We start from the raw sequence: 18,910 nt of genomic DNA on the forward strand, positions 1-18,910 counted from the left end.
TTGTTATATCTCAAATGTAGAGTATCTTTGGGAGATTACTAACCTCTATTGCAAATGTTGAAAATTCTTTATTTATTCGGCTGGGAATTCACTCAATGACCAGTTTTTAACGTCAAATTAAACAGGAGTTTTGATTCCCTGTCACGAGATGCGCAGATGTTTATTTTTTATTCTTTTATTTGTCATATTCTTTTAGAGATCCAGTTGTTTCCAGTTTGTTTACCAATCCCAGTATTGTGTTTCTTTGGGGGGGATTACGAACACCAAATTCTCTCTGGTATGCCAACAATAAGGAATAAAGAATAAACATCTGCGCATCTCCTGACAGGGAATCAAAACTCCTGCTTAATTTGACGTTAAAAACTGGTCATTAAGTGAATTTGCAGCCGAATAAATAAATAAAGAATTTTCAACATTTGCTATAGAGGTTAGTAATCTCCCAAAGATACTCTACATTTGAAGGATAACAAACTGTGGCTAGCATCATTTATTTTGAAAGAAAGAAAGAAATGTGTCAGTTCTATATAAATCACTCTGTATTTTCTAACAGCATACCTTTATGTATGACATTACAAGTATAATTTTCATACATAAGTTTTATTAGCCTACAGATTTTTTCCAGTATACCAAATTTTGTCATTGTTCTCCATATATAATCTCTATTAAGTGAGTCAAACGCTTTCTCAAAATCGATAAATAGTAAATATAAGGTACTTTTCCATTCATTGCATTGTTCACAGATTATTCTTAAGGTATTAATTTGATAGACATATAATGAAACTTATTCTTTTTATCATGTGTAGATTTACTTCCTACTATAACTTGTCATTGCAATTTTTAACACATTGTAATTTGTAATCTAAGTTTAGCTACCACAATTATTTGGTACCTATTGCTCAAATATTACAGTGTCATCACCTAGCAAAGTCGAAAGCAAAACCGAGCAAAACTCCTCACACTCATGTCCTTCATAACAAATTCCATAATCTAGAAAAATGGTAAGAAAACCGAGTAAAACTGTCCACACTCATTTTCTTCATAATAAATTTTAAATATATGCCTACACATAATCATTTATATAGGTTACATCTATTTCATTCCAATACTTTATATTCCTACCTTAAGCAGACAATCTTCCTGCCAAAATCTTCCAAATCTTCATACAGTCCCCATCGGTCTTGGCAAAAACTGAAGCAGTCATTCTCCACAAGTCCATGCACAATCTGTAAACAAATTTTAACATATCGTCTCAATCTTAACTGCAATGTACATTCTATAGTAGTACTGTTTCGAAACATCCCCCATCTTGTTACAACTACTGCAACTGCTGATTAACATTTTACGATATTACAATATTTTTTTTCTTATTTTTAAGTTGGTTACTTAACGACGCGTCCCGCACCATGGCGTCGCGGTCTAAGGCATCCCGCCTAGGACTCACGTTACGGAATGCGCGCTGGTTCGAATCCTCATGGGATAAGAAATTTTCTCATGAAATTTCGGCCAGTGTATGGGACCGGTGCCCACCCAGCATCGTGATGCACTTGGGGAGCTACGATAGGTAGCGAAATCCGGTTGCAAATACCAGCTATAACGGCTGGGGGGATCATCGTGCTAACCACACGATACCTCCATTCTGGTTGGATGATCGTCCACCTCTGCTTCGGCATGTGGGCGTGAGGCCAGCAGCCGGCTGGTCGGTCTAGGCCCTTCATGGGCTGTAGCACCACTGATTATTATTATTATTATTATTATTATTATTATTACTTAACGACACTGTATCAACTACTAGATTATTTAGCGTCGATGAGATTGGTGATAGCAAGATGGTATTTGGCGAAATGAGGCCGAGGATTCGTCATAGATTACCTGGCATTCACCTTACGGTTCGGAAAAACTTCGGAAAAAACCCAACCAGCTAATCAGCCCAAGCAGGGATCGAACCCGCGCCTTAGCCAAATTCAGACCAGCACGCAAGTGCCTTAACCAACTGAGCCACACTAGTGGCTCACAATATTTTCATTTTGACAAGGGCACAAGTCTTGAACTCAATTCCAAAACAAATAAAAGTCCCATCTGCAAATGTTTTCCGCCACATGAATTCTTGTAGATGGTCATCCAAACGTGGGCCAGTGACACCACCGAGTCCGTAACACTTCCTGATATTATGTTCAAATTTCTACCACGTCTGTGCACCAGTGTTAAGGTCTACAAAGTATCAGCATCGCATCGTTCAACCTTAACTAAGAAGCAGTTGGTTGATTCTCGTTCAACACCACCAAATAAGTTACCCATTCATTTTTGTCTTGGAACTCGACCTTAGTCATATTTTCGACGAGATGCTTAAGTCTCGTTTATCTCCAAAGGCCTCCAAGTAGCCTGTTTCATTCCATGGAAACACTTAACATGATATTCTAACAGTTCAAAGAAGATAGGGGGACGATATTCGGAACCAGTATCGGTACCTTACATTGTATAATTCCTGTTTTACTTCCTCCTCGTATTAACCCGATACTACTCATGATAATCTTGCCAAGTACCAAATTCAAATCACACCAATATCAAAATGATTCCAACATTGACCCCCTTGTAACTGCTTTTCCACCAGAAAAATCTTCTCCAACCATTACCACAAGTCATTCAAAACAGACAAGATGGCGAACTATACACATCATATAATTAAATTATACGTTACCGTCGCGAAATTACATTCTTCAATTTCAATATTACATTAAAACTCATTGCTCCAGAAACCTCCATACAAATTACCTATGGACGCCTACAGCTACTACGCATCTACATTCAAACGCTCAAGTTTATTCAACAGTTTCTCAAGTACCTCTAATTGATTTATAACTCTCACAGTTCTAAAGTATTCTTACCTGGCATTCTTATAATAGTTATAACCATTTTCTATTCCAAAAAACACAGCACAATAAAATTACGCATCTCACATAAGTCAGCCATATTCACGTTGCACTCAATGCAATGCATTTCGTTATTGCCAACACACGTATCAGCAAAAATTCCTAAACAGTATTTCAAAAGTCGTCAGATTCCTTATTATCACTATAGAAACCATTATTTTTTTCGCTTGAGGCTGGGACAAAAGTTTCTATATCCCTATTTCAGCAATATAAGAAAGAAAACAAGTTTTTGGCATAAAAACAGTTTTCAATCGTAACATTTAACAAACTAGCTCAATTGGCAACATTGTTAGCCGCCATTTCGGACTCTTCGAGACGCCATCTCGCGAACAAACGAACCATCAGAATCCATAGTTCATTCCATGGCGCACAATATAAAACTAGGCCTAATAAAGTTGAAACTAAAAAAAATACATTGGTATTATTTCTCTATTATTATTATCATACGACGGAAGGAGGCATGGAAGGCTAAATGCCTTCCACATCAATGTAATATAGCCTACAATCTCTCTATAAAAAATCATAACTCTGAACACTTATAATATATTCATTTCCAAATTAATATTACAAATCAACGTTTGCGTAATCTTTACGCTTCTAAATATACGCAATCATTATGCGATTTATCTATTCATAGTGCTGGTATGCCTATCAAAGAATTCCAACAAGTCTCCAACATTTTCAACAGAGAAAACATTCAGTACATTTCATGTTTGATTGAATTAGCCACATTCCCATCCCCATCCCCCATTTTTTTACTATAAAACAAAGTCGAAATAAATATAATAAATAAGGAAAAACCCCCTAAAACTCCATCCTGTCCTCTCATGTCTCCTCACTATTCTCTCTAACTTTTCTGTTCTCTCTCTGTCCCCTATGTCCTCTCTCTCTCTATCCCCTGCCCCTCCCTCCCCCCCTCTCTCTCTCCTCTCTGTCCACTCTCTCCTTATTGCACTCTCTACCATCTGTCCTCTCCATTCTGTCTCTGCCATCTCTCTCCTCTCTTTAATGAAGACAGATAAACAGCACAACAGGCGCCTTAACAAAGCACCTCTATTTCAATACAGCTCAGGACCATCTCAAGTGCAGAACCTAATCAATAAACCAGTTTTCACACATTTCTTTCTCAGGACATGGTAAATTCGGCAACTACTTTGAGACATTTAATATCAGCGTCATCGATGGAAATCTATGTGTGAAGAAAGTGGTCCATCAATAAAACATATTTTCTTTCACTGCCCAGTTTTTACTGCTAAAGGACCACAGAACATTTTAATTCACAACTGATGTGCAAGACACTTCTTTTACAGTGTTTCTAACTTTAACCCTATTTTCACCTCTATCTTCTCTCTGCTTTTCTATGTTCTCTATTTTTTGCACAATAATTCCCTCCACTTTCTCCTCTACTATCCCCTCTCTTTCCTCCTCTTTTTCCCCTCCATGTATTTTCGCCTTTATTTTCAACTCTATTATCCTCTCCATTTTCTCCATTATTATACCTCTATTTTCCCTGTATTTTCAACTCTATTACACTCTTTTTTCTACTCTATTATACCTCTGCTTTCCTCTCTATATTTTCCTCCTTTTTCTCTTCTGTATATCCCTCCTACTTTCTCTTCCATTACAATTCCCTCTACTTTATACTCCATTATCGCCCTATTTTCTCCTCTATTACCCCCTCTATTATCCTTTATATTTTCTCCCCTGTCTTCCTCTACATTATCCCCTCTAAATTCTCTTCTATTTTCTCCTCTACTATCCCTCTACTTTGTCCTCTATATCTTCCCTCTTAACTCTTTTCCCTTCTATTTACCCCCTATAGTTTCTCCCAATTTTATCTTTTTCCTCTAGTCCACACCTGTAGAGTAACAGTCAGCGCATCTGGCTACGAAACCAGGTGGCCCAGTTTCGAATCCCAGTCGGGGCAAGTTACCTGGTTGAGGTTTTTTTCTGGGGTTTTCCCCTCAACCCAATATGAGCAAATGCTGGGTAACTTTCGGTGCTGGACCCCGGACTCCTTTCACCGGAATTATCACTTTCATTTCATTCAGACGCTAAATAACCTAGATGTTGATACAGCGTCTTAAAATAACCTAATAAAAATTAAAATCTTCTCCCTCTATTATCTACTTCACTTTCTCCTCTATTTTCCCTTCATTTCCTTCTCTGTTTTCCATCTATTATCCCCTCTATTTTCTCACTCATACATTTTCTCTCCATATCGATCTATTTGTCCTCTATTTTCCCCTGTATTTCCCCATCTATTCTCTCCTCTACTTTGTCCTCTCTATTCTCTCAATTTTCCCATCTACGTTCTACTCCCTAATTTCCCTTCTATATTATCCTCTATTATCCCATCTCTTTTCTACTCCATTTCCTCATCTATTATCCCTCCATTTTCTGCTCTATTTTTCCCTACTTTCCCTCTCTTTCCACTTCTATTATCCCATATATTTTCCATTAATTTTTTTCCTACATTTTCCCCCTGCCTTTTCTCGTCTATTGTCCCTCTCTTTCCTCTCTATTTCGATCTATTTTCTTCTATTTATTCACCTCTATTTTTCCCTCTATATTTTCCTCAATTTCCTTATTATTTTCTCCTCAATTACCCTTCTAATTTTCTTTCCGTTCCCGCCTCTATATTCCCTTCTATTTTCTCCTCCTTCTCCTGCATATTCCCTCTATTATGGTCTCTATTTTCTTCTCTATTATCTCATATACACTTTTATATTCCCCCTATTATCCCTTCTATTTTCCTATCCATTTTCTTCTCTATATTTCCTTGTATTTTCCCCTCTATTTTCCTTTATTTTCTCTTAATATCCACCTTTTTCTCCTCTCTTTTCCATCTCTATATTCCCCTTCATTTTATCCTCTTTTTCTTCTCTAATACTCCCTCTAATTTTCCTAGTATTTCCTCCTCTCTTCCCTTCACTCTATTATCCCGTGTATTTTCTCCTCTATTATCCCCTCTATACTCTCTTTTTTCTACTCTATTTCCTCCTCTATGTTTCTTCCTATTTGTCACTCTATTATCTCATCAACTTTTCTTATATTATCCCCTCCACTTTCTCCTTTACTATCCCCTATTTTTTGTCTATTACCTCCCTATTTTTCCTTTATACTTTCTCTCTCTTTTCTCTTCATTTGCTCCTCTACGGTCTCTCTGTATTTTCCCCACTACATACTTTATGTTTCAGTGTATTTTGCCTTTATTTTCTATTTCCGCCTCTATTTACCCTCTAATCAAGAGGCCTATAAGGCCTATATATATGAGAAGGGTTCAAAAGCCGGATTAAGTGTAATCTGTCAAGAAGCTTCTTTTAACTACCAGAGGAGCTCCACAAGCAAGCAAAAAATTGCGGGAATTTCAAGAGACTTCTCTTCACCTCCCCTCTGTAGTAGTATTAGTATTATTATTTACAATTTCAAGACTTCCGCCGATAATTACTTAGAAATTCTCTGCAGCTCGACGTGAGTTATTTACAAGTTCTACCCATTATATTACTATTTACATCAATGTTTGAAATGTAACCATCCCTACTAAAATTGTTATTTTTTCGTTGTTGGAATAAAGATCTTGAACCAACATCAACAGCATTTTCAGAACGTGATATGCCAGGAAGTGAAGGTAGGAAAAGGGCTGTGAAATATGAAAAGAATTAGACATGACCAACCAAATCTGTTGTGGTTCGAATGCATTAAATTTATTTAGGTAACAATTTTTTTTTCCATAAACATACAAGATATTTTGTTACAATTAACTTCCACTATTTTATTGCAATACAGAAAAGATTTCATGATCCTAAGTTCACTATAATAATATAATTAATATAATATAATTAGCATCACAGGAAAGTGTACAAAAAAAATCATATGTATACTTAAGTCTGTTGGAAATCAGAGATTATTTCATGAAAAAAAAAAAAAATTAATGTCAGTTTATTTCATTTTCTTAAATGACTAGATTTATTATTTATTATTATTGTGTTATGAAGAAAATAATTTCAAATCATCCTCAGTAGAAATCGGAGTCTGCAATGCTGTACTCTTATTGTCTTGTACAAATAAATATTGTTTCAAATAAGCAGTTACAATGTGTTAAGCCTTGTGATAACATTGAAGTCACATACATTTTTTCTAAGATTAACACTTAATAGCATTATGCCAGTTTGTTCATAATTTTCTACATTAAATTCTAGACTGTGTATGTGAACATTGGAGACCAAGACAGTTGATGGGTTTATTGAAAAAACTCAGCATTAGTTAACAACATTAAATTTTATATGTTACTGAACACTTTTAATAAGCTGCACTGATTAAAGAATTCATCCCAACCTATATCTAGCATCTACAACTAAATTTACTTCCTTTATGGTATGATTTGTCGTTTACCTTTGAAATATTCTACCTGCTAGTGTAACCATCCTTGTGTTTAAATTATATGAAATGTTAACTAAGATATAAAGTATCTTTCAAAGGCTTTGTTTAATGTGTCGAGAAGATGGCTCCTGTGTTTGACACGCAACAATATCACACAATAGCAACTGTATATGAGCATAGGCTTAATATTCAAAAAGCTTACATCTTGCTTGGGGTAAAGCCAGATCAACCATTTTATTCAGCAAATGGTCAAATAATTGTGGATTTCTTTTACACAAACCATCTTTTAAAATGTACACGAAATATGTCGAAAAAATATAACGTAATAGTTTAAGACTAAAATAGGTCTATAGTTTACAAATTTGATAAACATAACCAGTTTCAGTTAACAAGAATGTGTATGCAAGTGTATTGAGACTGATGACAATAAGGACCACAGCATGGACTTAGCCATTCAGTAGCTGCGTACATTTCTTGCTTAATTGAAGCCCCGGGATCTGGATATAGAGTCATCATTGCTACTATCAATCTCCACCAAAACCGAAGAAAAGAACCCTACAATAACAAAACAACACGGAACTTTAAGAAAACGAATTGGAAACTATTTACAACAGAACTCGATGAACACCTCAAGGTCAACACACCACTAATGGAAAATACAAACTCAGATAGATTGAACAAATATTTCTGTGAATCTCTTCTTAAAATTGCAAAAAAGCACATTCCACGAGGCAAACCAAAAAATTACACCCCATTCTGGACAGAAAACCTGAATTTATTGAAACAAGATAGAGCTAAAGCAAGAACTAAAGCAGAACATAACAAAACACCAGAAGATACTCAAGATTGGAGGAAGAAGACTGCCATTCTTAAAAAAGCAATCATAACAGCAAAAAAAAGAACAGTTTTAAAAAGTGTATTGAAAATATTAATTACAGAACCGATAGTGCTAAAACATATAAATTTCTGAAGAATATTTCCAATACACAGGAAAATACTAGCAAACCTATTATTCATAATAATAAAACGTTAACAAATAGTAGAGATATAGCAAACTCTCACAGATTACATCCCAATATCAAAAAAACTGACAAATTTGTCAAAAGAGAATTACATAAAAAGAATATTACTAGCAAAATCACAAAACCCGAAATATTTATTTTATTTTATTTTATTTTTAATTTTTTTTCATTGGGTTATTTTACGATGCTGTATCAATATCTAGGTTATTTAGTGTCTGAATGAAATGAAGGTGATAATGCCGGTGAAATGAGTCCGGGGTCCAGCACCGAAAGTTACCCAGCATTTGCTCATATTGGGTTGAGGGAAAAAACCTGAACCAGGTAACTTGCCCCGACCGGGAATCGAACTCGGGCCACCTGGTTTCGCGGCCAGACGCGCTGACCACCGAAATATTTTATCAAAATTTTACTCCCAAAGAATTAACTATAGCTATACAAAATTTAAAAACCAAGAAATCTCCTGGCACCAACAACATTCATTCCGAATTTTTTTAACATCTGGGGGAAAAAGCCAAGTCTATACTTCATCCATTTTCAATTTATCATGGAACACCTCAATTCCTGCAGCTTGGAAAAAAGCAGTCATTGTACCAATTGACAAAAAAGGGAAACCTGCTCATGATGTTAATACTTATCGACCAATAGCACTAGGGAGAATCTTTTACGAGCTTTTTCAGAAATGTATTTCAAATGGTTGCTCCATGTTAACTTACTATTGAAAATAACTCCAAGATATTTGGATTTATAAATTCTAGGAAGGTGTTGGCCATTGTATTGGATATTGGATTCTCTTTCTTTTTTACCAAGTGAAAATATTTGGTAGTTACTTTTGCTTAAATTGAGTGTCATCAAATTTGATGTATTCCATTCATGTAGTTGAGTTAGAGCTTTAAGAGCAGAATTTTGAATTTTGTCTCTATGTCTGTAAGATCCAGAAGTCCACATAAACTATATCATCTGCAAATAGTGCTGTTTTCATGTTTGATTCCTCTAATAGGGAGGGTAAGTCATTTATATAAATATTGAATAAAATCGTGCTGAGGAAGCGCCCTGAGGTAGACCTCGATATGTTTGTCTGTAACCAGAAAGTGAGTTATTGAATTTAGTGGCAATGAACCTTTGACTAAGGAATTCTGATATCCATCTGAACATATTGCTGGAGATATCTAATTTCTGGAGTTTTAGTAATAATTTATTTCTCCAAACAGAGTCATATCCTAACTGAAAGTCAATAAATATTGCCAAGGTATCTTCTTTCTTGTGAAAACTATCTTTTATTTCTTGGCCAAGGCGTATGACTTGTTCATTGGTAGAGTGTAGTTGTACCCTCCACAAAACTAGCTTCATTTATACACTGGCAGATCCTTGATCTCCAGAGAACAAGGTGCCGGTGCAGGTGTTATGTGCTGTCTCTTCTCACTTTATAGATCTCTTCAATATGGAACAACAAGTTTTGATGGAGAAATCGTTGCAATAAGTGAAAGTCTCAGGAATCTTCTATGCCACATCAATAAATTTAAGAATGCAGTTATATTGTCAGACTCCAAAGCAGCTATTCTATCAATAGTCTCTAAACACACACCTCCATCTAAAACAGCAGAAATAACTAAAATGCTCTCTCAATTAATATCACTCAATAAAAGAATTGTATTCCAATGGATACCATCCCATTGTGGAATCCTGGGAAACGAGAATGTGGATGCATTAGCAAAGAAGGGTAGCACTGCTACTTACAGACCCGTTACTAAATCTACGTATTACTCTGTGAAAAGATTTATTAAATCTACATACTTAAGACTTCAACAAACAAAATTTGATAACACAATCACAAGGGAAAAAATGGAACTCTATCATAATCCACTATTAATTCCCGATTTATCATGAAAATCATCTGTAGCTGCATTTAGATTGGCAACAGGCCATGATTGTTTGGCCAAACACCTGCATAGAATTGGAATATATCAGTCCCCTAACTGCCCATTGTGCAACTCAAACCAAGAAATGGATTCAGAACACCTCAAAATCTGTGCTTCAGTGGCTGACCATGATAATATCTTTGAAAAATATTGGAGTGCAAGAGGTCAAATGACTTTATTGTCAAACGCCTGGCATTAGAAAACAACAACATTTCTTACTTGCCAAGACTGGCAGTACATGCAGGAGATGCAACACATAGAGCAGAATTTGTAGGAAACATGGACAAGACATTTGATTCACTGAATGGAAGTTCAGTTTTCGAGAATAGGAAGACAGTATGTGTGGCTGTGGAAGAAAAGTCTATGCATGTATCCATCTGGAATGAAATGATGAATTTTTAGTACTGTCAAATTTATAAATAGTGACAAACTATGCATGTGCCATCCACATCTGGTTGGATTTATGACTTAAATGGAGCAAAATTAGGAAGTTGTTAAAAATGTACACTGATATGCATTTGCTCTTAATTTGGAGTATTAATCAAGATTACTTAGAGATTTACTTTTGCATAATTACAAATAAGGTAGAACAAGCCAGATAACTCTTCTTGCAATGATATTCAGTACAGTAATCGGGCATTGCTGCTCAAAATAATGTTATGTTCTAGTAACAAATGAAATTGTGAAAGAGGTTAATAGCTGATGAGGGAATCTTTTAATTTCTCTGATGTTGATAATGAGCTCGTGAATGCAAATGCATTATAATATATTGCTGGTTATATTGCTAAGAAGGCATGTGATGCTAAACAGTGTGTTAATTGTCGTGCAGCTCTTGCAGACAATGAAAAATACAAGAGGGCATAACATGTATGTTCATGGAATATGAAAAAATAACCAAAGATCCTCAGTTGCCATCGACGTATTTATTAGAATGTGTAACATTGATGACCAAGATGTTTCATAATGGCTTAGAAAATGTGCTGTCACAGAATGATGTAATAATAGTACATTATGCAACGAGCCTATAATGATAGTAATTAAGACGCGAGGATGTTTATGGAACGAGCGCAAGCGAGTTTCATAATTTTCATATGAGCGTCTTAATTACCATTATAGGCAAGTTTCATACGACTTTTTATGCTCGGCCATATTTCTAACTTGAAATTATTCATAAGTATTCATGTTATTCTTATGTGACTGGGGAGCGAACCGACCTTGTGCAATCTCGTAAATTGTGAGATGTGTGCAGACGCGAAAGTATTGATTTTTTTCCGGGTAACGAATGACGACGACCTTGGTATAATCTATAGAGGAAGATAAACGTTAAACTTGATATAACCTTGAAATTGAATTCGACATTGAAAAACGAGATGACAAATTGAATTTATTTGAATATTATTTACAATTAACGCTAATTATTACAGTAACAGAACATAACCTTCTGCGACAGTATTGGATTTCCAGCCTGCGTGATGTTTTGCTAGTTGTCTTTCGATTGCATATCCGAGAATAATTGAAAACCTGGACTTTAATGAATAGGTGTACTTTAATGACATGCATTAAAGGACCACTACCAGGTATATAATTACTACATTTCGGCATGGTCGAGTATAAAGCAATTTAATGAGCTTGATTCATAATACTGTCAATTTTGATTTTCTTTCATACTGTAACTATGACCGCAAACATTTTTTTTTTCTCACTATAATGTTAAATCAATGCAAGACTTAGAAAACTGAATGAAGATATGTATTCTGATATAAAAAAATAAGAAAACAAAAACCATCTGTAGCAATAAACTGCTAACATAAAATAGCATAAATATAATATGAAATTATATTATATATAATATGAATATAATATGAAATTATATTATATAAGACTCCAGTTTATTGATGCAGAACTTTTTTCATTTTCTTTTCTTCCTTTTTGTTCCATTCATTCTCCGTAATCTTGCATGAATCAGCACTCGGGTGAACAATGAAACCAAATACCTTTTACAATCACAATTCCAAGTATGTGCAAGAAAATCAAAACAAACTTCATCCTGAATAAGGCTAGTAAATCTCTGTACTACATCAGGCTAGAAAATAAGGTTTCCAAAGTTATTATCAAACTTATGTGTCATATCTTCAATACATTTAAGTAAATTCGCAGAATACTTTTTGAACATGTTTCGTGTACTTTTAATCAAGTGTGGAGTGTAAAGTGTGGAATGTAAAAAAATGCCACAATTTTCCTGTCATTTACTGTAAAGGAGGGCTCATCTGTAGTAACTCCCAATAAATGACATGCTTTTTGATTGTTAGAGCCCTGATCACAAACAGTAGCTACTACTTTTAAACCAATGCTACTCAACTTCTCTATTGCTTTGCCAATGAGTTCAACTAATGTATTGCCAGGGGTACTTGAATGTACTAAGAAAGAGCCCGGAACTTGTTTGTAATTACTGCAAATACCTCTAACCATAAACACAAGACCTTGGTTGGCAATTTTATCTGATGAATAATTGCTAGAATACTTCTCGAAGCCATCTACGATGTCTTCATTAGTATTGTAGCACAAGTTTGCTTTTAAAGACATTTCATCCCACATAAGGCAACGCAGTTTGTCAGTCTCAGTCATCTTACTGCAGGCATTCCTTAGTATTTCAACTAGTTTATCACTAAAACCAACATCAGTGATATACTTTTGTGCGAGATCGTGCGTATTTGCTTGCTTTCCGCACAAAACCAATACGCGGTAAGTGTGAAATACCACATTCAGTATTTCCAACGTAACACACATAACAATTTCCCTATTCTTACCGCTTAAGCGTCATATTCATTTTACTGCTTTAGGCTTTTAACATATTATTTTTAAAGTCGTTTAATATAGTAATAATTATAAATTGGAAACTTACCACTGCAATTTCACCTAAATTGCACTGTTAATTATTGTTTTTAAATATTTGCAAAAATTAAGTAAACTCCACAACACCACAAAAGTTACTGCATTTGTAATGCAAGTACATTAAGGAAGCCGTGAAAAAATCAACAAGATTCCAGACTCATCATAGACTGGGGGAAAAAAAAGACAGACGTATATCACGGCCTGCTGCAGTATAGTAAACACAGAAAACATTTTATAGGAACAATGTTGAAGATAGATATATTTGTTTTCCAAAGTTGCCGTCATTGAACAGAAACCAAGATGGAGATTTCATTCCAACTAATTAGAAATTCCTCTTTCAGGTATGTAATAAACGATCTTCGCACAAAATAATGTACGATACATGAGCGGTATGTTTGTTTTCATGTTCTCGGAAATTAAAAAAGCTCAACTACGTTTCGCTTTTTCAATCTTTTCCTCGAACATGAAAACGTCAACATACCGCTCTTGTAACGCATATTACTATTGCAATACTCTAATTTAATAACTTCCTATAGGAACTTGGGCTCTGTAAATAAATGTTAAGAGCCTTTGTTTTCATTTCCGGTGACCACCGATTTCCTCTGTACACACCGTGCATCTGAAGAGATGCAATTTCTTACCAGTTCACATAATGGCCCAGGAACCTTACTCTTTATACATGCAAGGGCAGTGTGTATCTTCGGTTCTTTCTGCAAAGTCTTGAGAACTCTTCCTCTCAGACGATGCAATTGTACTCAAAGACTGCAAATCTTTCTCCTCTTCGGCATTACTATCAATCTCCCCGTGGTCTCCGCAGCTCTTGAAGTGGGTTGAGCAGCCTCTTCCCACTCCACGTGACTTGGCCCTGCAGAATCTGTATAAAACAAAACAGAAAATATATAATTATAAACTAACAGTAAGAGTAAGCAGGCCTGTAACACCACGAATAGAGGTTGCAGTTATGGGGTCTACTAAGCCCAATATGGGGGCTACTTATATTTCCCTATAAATAACAATTACAGAATCTCCAATTATGATAGAATTTATGAGTATAGTTCTGAAGCAATTGCACAAAAGAACTTATTATTTTTATATCCCAGTTAAGAATTGTTATGCATTTGTTACATACAAACTGTAGAAGAATTTTCATACTAAGAAGGTGTTATCAGCAGACGCATTTTAAAAATAGTTATACATAGATTTCAACATTCCGGAAAATTTGGACTTGGTTTTAGAAGTAAGCCGATGATACCTAAAAAGTATACAATTAAATAAGTTACCTTGACTTGATGGAGATAGTCTGAACTTTGCAAGGTATGACTTCTCTATTCAGATGTGTGCGGAGGATACTTGTGAAGTACTTATCTTCAAAATGGTCCGCACACACCCAAAAGTTGTTGTGCAATTTATCGGGCACATTCACCATTAGGTCTTCTCTGCGAATTGCTTCTAGCCATGCCTTGCATCTGGAATCAAAAAGAGAAAAAAATATCAATATAAATGATGAGCACAGGGACACCATTTCATGGTACTTTGCAAAATCACTCGGATAAGCTAGAAAATGGAAAGAAACTGCTCCAATGACCTTAAAGGTAAAATACTAATTATTACTACATTTGTAACGCATTTTTGGAGAAAAACACTCATAATTTACGATAATTGGTTCAACGAGCTTTGAGAGACTTCTGCCAATTTTGGAATAGACACCGAAGCTCTTAGGTTAGGTTAGGTTAGTTTAGGCTTTTATTATCCCGTCAAGATGAAGGTGAAAGCGATTGAGTGTGATTTTTTGTTTTCTATGTTGGCAGTTCAAGTGCGTCGGTGTCTATTCCAAAATCGGCGGAAGTTGTTCAACGCTCTTTTCACCAAAATCTACAATACATCAAGTTAGTTTAAATGATAATATTAATACACTGTAAATGAAAACTCACCTTTCACTATCTCCCGATATTTTGAAGAAACATTGGCAATTTCTTCGGGTGGCTGTCCTTCCGATTCTTGCGTGTTTTCCTTCGCCTTCCTTATTCAGGACTGACAACTTAAACCAAAAGCACGCATGCTCATTTTCCATTTCCTGGAGTTTGAATTCAGTGATGCAATGTTGGTAAGAAACGATGGTAGTGCTCATAGTGCTGGTTGAAAGAGTTAGCAGCGGTTAACAAGGAAAAGGATAGGACTGAATCCCTCTGTTATATTATTAGTCATTAGTCCTCTTGCCTCTAATTTCCTCTCCATTTTCTCCTCTGTTTTTCCCTCTACTTTGTCATCTATAAAACAGACGGAAAATGGAAGGAGAATACAAAGGACATAGAAATTTGAGGACAAAATAGACGGGATAATAAAGCAGAAAACAGAACCATAATGGAGAGAAAAGAGGCAGTAATATAGGAGAATATACAAGGTACAATAAACGAGAAAATAGAGAAGACAATAAGGGTTAATAGACAGAAAATAGACGTCAAAAAGAAACAAAAATACAGGAAAAAGAGATGACAAAATAAATCAGAGAATACACAAGATATTATAAAACAAAATAGCGAAGAAAACACATTGCAAAATAGATGCAAAAATAGAGAAGAACATGCAGAGAAAATAAACATGAAAACATTGTGGAAAAAAGAGGGGGGGGGAAATAAAGGAGAAAACAGGAGAGAAAATAGAGCAGAAAATAAGGAGTAAACAGAGAGGAAAAATTAGAAATTACAGACAAAACAATTCAAAATTACAGGGAAAATAGAGGACAAAATACTGGAAAAAGAGCGACAATAGAGGAGGAAATAGATGAGAAAATAGAAGGGAAACTGAAGAGGATATTAGGGAGATACTGGAAAATAGAGTACATAATAGAAGACAAAATAGAGGGGACATTTCAGGAAAATTTAACAACATAATAAAGCACAAATTGAAAGAAAAATAGATGGTGCATAAAGGAGGTATTACAGGAGAAATAAATGCAAAATAGAGGAGATAACAAAAGAAAATAGAGTTCAATATAAAGAGGAAATAGAGAACAAATAGAGAGAATGCAGAAAACATAGGCTGCAAAATAGAGGGACACCATAAGACAAAAGAGGCAAAATACTTGGGAACATATCGCACAAAATAGATGAGAAAAACGCGAGAAATAGAGACAAAATGGAATAGAAAATAGAGCGGAAAATAGCCGGCAAAATATGACAAAATATACTAATGACAAATAAAAAATTACTTCCTTGCATAAATTGATACACCTCTATTACATTAACTCGTGTGCAAAATTGCATGACTATAATCGCAATATTTTCTTACATAAATGTGTCTAAACATGCAAAAAATTTTACATTTCGGTAAAACAACTTTCAAATCTACCACGTATGTATGTATGTATGTATGTATGTATGTATGTATGTATGTATGTATGTGTGTATGTGTATATGTACAAAGCCTTATTTGTGTCTCTTGGCATTTTAATCTTAAACAAAACTTCTAGGTAGACTACACTTTTAAGAGGCTATTTTTATATACTTTTGCCCACATCCTCCCTTTAAGGAAGAGATGGGTGAAATTATGTCCACTATAAAAACAATTTCCCTTTCTTGGAAACAAATATAATCAGAGATCTTTCATGTACACGTTGACCAAATTTTATCAACATAATCGCTCTCAGAACCATGTTTTACTTATATTTCGCAATCACAAATAGGTTTTCGTCATGGAAAATCGACATTTTAAAGTCATATTTCCACACTTCTATTTTCCTGCATTTACTCACCATGAAATTCTATCGGCTCCCACAAATTTCATGCTAAGAAGTTGCAATTTTTACTGAATGTTGTGAAAAGTATAATTAACAAAACTACAGAGATTTTCTTTTTTGGATAAAGTAAATGTTTTCAACATTTATAAATAAATTACTATTCAAACGCTAATAATAATAATAATAATAATAATAATAATAATAATAATAATAATAATAATAATAATACAATTTTTTAACTGACTACGTACATTGAGAGTTTTTCCAGCCACTCATACATTTCAAATTGCTGTTAAATTATATGCATGTCACAGATATTGCACAATTTTTTTTCAGATACATTCTGAAAAACTAAAAAAAAAAAAAAAAAAACTAAAAAAAAAAAATGTTGAAATAACTCAAAACCTATTAAACATACACTAATGAAATTTGGAGACATTAAATTAAGCTTTTAGCTCAAAAAATTATAGAAAATATAAATTTAATCCATTTCATTCCTTAAATTAATTGCAACTGGTACATTTTACCACACTTTATCAACATGCTATGGTTATCTAGCTTCTGAGTACATAATAATGCCAGCGAATGAGTCCAGAATCTAGCTTGTTTCACGAGCACAAATTTAATGCTAACCATTATTCCACAGCAGTCGACTTTAGATCTTAAAAGCACATAATACAGTAAATAAATAAAATCAAATTTACAAAATGTTGAGAGAATTGCTACACATACTTTGCAGCTGTTTACCTATAATAAGTGTAAAAAGTATTTGGGCACGTAGAAATTTCGACAAGTGTACTTTTTACCGGTAAATTTTCCAAGAATATTCAATATATGTCTTGGGTACCTAGTACTTTCATTTTTAAGAATACTCAAGCCATATTTAGTAATTAAAAATAATATTAATTCCAGAAGGTGGAATCAAGAATGCAAACATTACCGAAGCCATCATGAAATTTATTGTTGAGAATAACCCTTTACTACTGTAGAGGGAAGACAATGAAAGTTATTGCCCCTCATAAACTTCAAGATATAAAATTAAAGACCTAATAGATAGAAGTCAATGTATCCAAGTCAAGTTTAAGACTGCAGTCGATAGAATGCTGGTCTTACGTGCCCGAGGTTCCAGGTTCGATCCCGGTCCAGATCAATGGCATCTAAGTGTTCTTAAATGCGACAAGCTCATGTCTGTAGATTTACTGGCATGTAAAAGAACTCCTGTAGAACAAAATTCTGGCACACTGGCAATGCTGATATAAACTCGGCAGTTGCGAGCATCATTAAATAAACTACATACTTAACTTAAGACTGAAGTAGCATCTTTACAGCATGTTGCATTAATAACAGGTATATGGACAGACATTCACATTAAAAGTTTTTTAGAAGTGACACTTCACAAAGGAGCATGAATTAAATTCAGTAAATATTGGGGTAGGTACATGAATTGAGTCAGTCACAAATAGCAGAATATGTAGGCATAAGATTAGGGAAAGTTCTGGATGAATTTTGACTTCCGAAAGAGAAAGTGGTTGCTGTTGTTACAGACAATGTTGCAAATATGGTTAAAGTTGTAGTTGATACATTTGGGAAAAATTGTCATATACCGGTACTTACCATGTTTTGCATATAGGCCTAGGCTACCTTGAATTTAATGTGTGGCAACTCCTTAAAAAATGCACAAGGCATTAAGGATATGATTTCAAAATGCAGGAATCTAGTTTCTTGATTTTAATGTAACGTAAAATGCAAGTGATGATCTCAGGAAAATGCAACGAAATTCAGGAATATCTAAAGGGAAGTTCTTGAAACTCGTTCTAGATGTTAAAACAACATTTCCAGATATTTTTTTTAAGTGCTAGGTTTTGTAGGACAAGTTGTTTTCAAATATGTACATGCTCCAGTATGTTCACTTCAGTTCAGAAATAGTAAGGACAAGACATCATAAATCTTCTAAGACCACTGGAGGCCATGACAAAACATCTTACTTCTGAAAAGTATGCCATAATCAGTAAACAGATTCCACTGGTACAGTGT

The 18,910-nt window shown here is 34.6% G+C and overlaps 1 protein-coding gene across 2 annotated transcripts in view; it reads right to left on the minus strand.

Moving 5' to 3' along the window:
* LOC138702967 (uncharacterized) overlaps nucleotides 1-18,910 on the minus strand; it is a 67,298-nt gene that overhangs the window by 15,196 nt on the left and 33,192 nt on the right. Inside the window, exons 1-2 of one of the 2 annotated variants that reach the window (XM_069830406.1) lie at nucleotides 2,883-3,270; nucleotides 1,120-1,223 (exon numbers count right to left, since the gene is read on the minus strand). The gene's annotated coding sequence lies outside the window, so the exon portion shown is untranslated. Of the gene's footprint in view, nucleotides 1-1,119; nucleotides 1,224-2,882; nucleotides 3,271-18,910 lie in introns of those variants that run through there. The other variant, XM_069830405.1, reaches the window with a different exon arrangement.

This window comes from Periplaneta americana, chromosome 7 (genome assembly GCF_040183065.1).
Source record: "Periplaneta americana isolate PAMFEO1 chromosome 7, P.americana_PAMFEO1_priV1, whole genome shotgun sequence".
NCBI lineage: Eukaryota > Metazoa > Arthropoda > Insecta > Blattodea > Blattidae > Periplaneta > Periplaneta americana.